Genomic DNA, 3857 nt, shown 5'->3' on the forward strand with positions numbered 1-3857 from the left:
TCCTCCCTGCCCCAGCCCCTGATACCNCAGTGNTTTTTTTTTTTTTCTGGATATTTTCTTTCTTTTTTTTTTTTTTTCGAGACAGGGTTTCTCTGTGTAGCCCTAGCCGTCTTTGTAGACCAGGCTGGCCTCGAACTCAGAAATCCGCCTGCCTCTGCCTCCCGAGTGCTGGGATTAAAGGCGTGCGCCACCACGCCCGGCTATGATGACGCGCTTTTAATCATTTAAATTTTATTATTTAGTTAGAATAGTAATCTTGGAAAAGAGGAAAGAGGTTTTCACTTCAGAATGCACAGCAGGGATCCAGGAATATTTTGTTAGGATGTAACAAAGTTAAAAATCACACCAGAACCAAACACTGGTCACAGCTTAACCTGTGTCCAGGTGGGAGACACAGTGACTGGAAACTGGCTTCACTCAGTACACTGGCCTAGCTCCAGAGTCTTCATGGCTTCCTTTAGCTTCAGCATTCATTCCTCTTTGCTGGTGCAGGCGGTACCTCTCAGCCATGGACTGAAACATCCATTTAGCCCGAACCTTGTTGTTTTGAGAGCCATAAATTAAGACCTGGGCAAGTTCTTTGGAAGATTCCAGATTCTTCAGCTCAAATATGGCTTGGCTCACCTGCTTGATGTGAGGCATTCGAGATCCCTGTGGGCCAAACAGAGATTTTAGCACTGGCGACTGGACCTGGACTTCTGGATCTTTCAGGTCTTCAGGAACTTTCACCCACGGGGTGGGGGTGGGGGGGTCTTTATGGGTTACGAGGGTTCCCATCATAATTTCTGACAAGGAGCCAGACTTCAGGGAAGGCTAGATCAGGCTTTACCCTCCATGGCCTACAGCTCCAGGTTCAGGAAGTTTAGCACCTGTCCCACAGTAACTTCTTAAGATGACAGCCCCTCCTGACTGCTCTGGGGCTGGCTCCTTACAAACTGCTTCTTTCACTCCAGGAGGTGCCCTCCTGGTGAGAGGCAAGAGAGAGCAGACCTTGCTCACAGTAGGTCTTTTACTGCAGTAGGCAGGTATCTCATCTCACAGATCATCACCCCCCACCCCCCCACCCCCAGAACAGTAATCTGTTAGGAAAGCAGTAAGTCAGCCACAAACCTCCCTGCAGTACCTTTCCAAATCCACAAAGATAACCTGTGTCAAAGCATGAGCTTGGTAATGGTTCTGTATGATCACAGATGGGGAAACTATGTGACTCTGCCCACACTGAGTCCAGCGTTTTAACCCCCCCCCCTTTTTTTTTTTTGTTATTTGAGACAGGGTTTCTCTGTGTAGCCCTAGCTGTCCTGGAACTCGCTCTGTATATCAGGCTGGTCTCGAACTCTGAGACCCACCTACTTTTACCTCCCTAGTGCTGGCATTAAAGGCATACGCTGCCATGCTCAGCTCCACTTTAAACCTTTTCTACTGTGAAATCCAATCTCTTAATAAAAAGTGTGGGAGACACAGCGCGCTGTTTTATTACAAAGTAGAGAGCCACGCTACAAAACTTCTGTTCGAGAACAACACCATCACCGAGTGTGGAGGAGGTACAAGCCAATTATCTCAGACCCTGGGAGGCTAAGATGGGAGGGTCTCAAGACCAGCCTGGATAATCTAGATAGATCTTGTCTCAAAAACAAAAACAAAACAAAACCCTAAAGGAAAAAACTAGAATAAACAAACAAAAGAAAACAAAACAAGAGCTTGGTGTCAGAAACAAGATACTTGCAAGGATGAAGATTCCTTACCCATCCCCTGACTTGTCCTGGGGGCAGCCATGACCTTGGTTTTTGCAACACTGTCTTTTTGCTAAGCACGTGCCATCTACTGCTGTTGTAATTTGGTTTTGGTCGCATTCTGAACTTTCTCTAAAAGGACTTACTGTCTGGATTCCAGTGTTGTATTTGCCTCAACTGTTTGGGAACGTCTTTCATGTTTGCTGAATGTGAACTGACCTCTCATGCTTTCCTAAGGCTGCATGGTATGTGTTTGGCCATTTACGAAGTCCGCTCCTGATGTGTATGTCTGTTATTCCTTCAACTTGGCACCTGTGCCCAAGCCTGAGGACTTGAGTTGGATCCCTGGGACCCACCTGGTAGAAGGAGATACAAATAACACTGCTGTGGACATTTGTAAATATCTTTTTTGCTTGTTTGTTTTTTTAGACAGGGTTTCTCTGTGTAGCCCTGGCTGTCCTGGAACACACTCTGTAGACCAGGCTGGCCACGAACTCAGAAATCCACCTGCCTCTGCCTCCCGAGTGCTGGGATTAAAGGGGTACACCACCACTGCCCGGCTGTGAATATCTTTTTTTTTTTTTAATTTCAAAAAGAGTGTATGTGTGTGTGTACATGCTCTGTTGTGTGCATATAGAAGTCAGAGGACAGCTTCCGGGAATTGGTTCTTAGTCTACCATGTGGGTCACAGGGATAGAACCCAGGTCCTCAGGCTTGGCAGCGGTTAATTTTTTAGCAGCTGGCCTCTGTAAATACCTTTTCTCTTTCTAAAATAAATAAGTAAATTAATTAATAATAAAATTGTGCCGGGCATGGTGGCGCAGCACAGGTCTTTAATCCCAGTACTCGGGAGGCAGAGGCAGGTGGATATCTGAGTTTTGAGGCCAGCCTGGTCTACAAAGTGAATTCCAGAGAAACCCTGTCTCGAAAAAACAAAAAAACAAAAAAAAAGAAAAACCAAAATAAATAAATAAATAAATAAATAAATAAATAAAATTGTGTGTGTGTGTGTGTGTGTGTGTGAGACAACTTGGATAAAACAGTTTTTTCTTCTGCCATGTGATTTCTTGGGAAGAAACTCAGGTCATTGTGGTGGCCAGTGCCTCTACTCAGTGAGCCAACTTGATGGGTAATTTTCCTCTTTTTCTCTGTTGATGCTGGGAAACCTCTCCCAAAGCCTCACCCATTCTGGGTAAGGGGTCCACTAGTGAGGAGCAGGGCTCCAGGCTTAAACATGTCTGTCTTGTGACGCACAGGGTTGGTGTGTCTTTCCAATGGGCACCCCTCTAGGTTTGTGTTACCTTTAGAAGACACTGAGCCGGGCGTGGTGGCGCACGCCTTTTAAACCCAGCACTGGGGAGGCAGAGGCAGGCAGATTTCTGAGTTCGAGGCCAGCCTGGTCTACAGAATGAGTGCCAGGACAGCCAGGGCTACACAGAGAAACCCTGTCTCGAAAAAACCAAAAAAAAAAAAAAAAAAAAGAAGACACTGGCCAATGGTTTGCTAAAGTCCCTTCACCCATTTCTGCTCTCACCGGTTAGATCTGAAAGATTCCTTGTTTTACTTTCCCAGTACCACTCAGTTTGGGACTGACTGTCCAGGCAGGAGCAAAGTTATTCTGGAAATGTGCATTCCCCTCTCTCTGGCTATCAGATAAGTTAAAGGCCCTCAAGGAATTAGGATCCCATGCTGGGTGAAGAAGGCTCCTGCTGCCAGCCAGAGGGAAACTTGCCTCCCAGGAAGATTTCTAAATTTTAACATCATCAGACCACCTGTAGGAGGTGGGTCCACACCTTGACCAAGACTGCTTGGTCATGCATGCCTTTTATCCTCTATTGAAACCTAAGCCTTCTGTCAAGACTCTGAAGAAGGACTGGGGGTCAGTGGGCTCCTTTGTGTGTGGCTCTTCCCACACTCAGCACACCCCCTCTCTCTGCTGTTCACACTGTCGAGGGGGTGGGGGGAGGTTGAGTCTGGCTCTTAGGGCTCTGACCCAAACACCTCCAGTTACAGCTAGACAAGAGCCAGTCTTTTACATTCTAGACCTTGTGTGTGTGGGTGCAGTATGGCTGGTGACGACTTTAGGTTTTTCTGTGGCTGATTTGTGAAGTTGAACACTCAAACAGC

The 3857-nt window shown here is 46.6% G+C and overlaps 1 pseudogene; it reads right to left on the reverse strand.

Annotated features, from left to right (window-relative positions):
• Positions 1-313: 313 nt before the first annotated feature.
• On the reverse strand, positions 314-780 carry LOC110305096 (annotated as a pseudogene).
• Positions 781-3857: the final 3077 nt, after the last annotated feature.

The sequence above is a fragment of the Mus caroli genome, chromosome 11 (genome assembly GCF_900094665.2).
Source record: "Mus caroli chromosome 11, CAROLI_EIJ_v1.1, whole genome shotgun sequence".
Taxonomy (NCBI): Eukaryota; Metazoa; Chordata; class Mammalia; order Rodentia; family Muridae; genus Mus; species Mus caroli.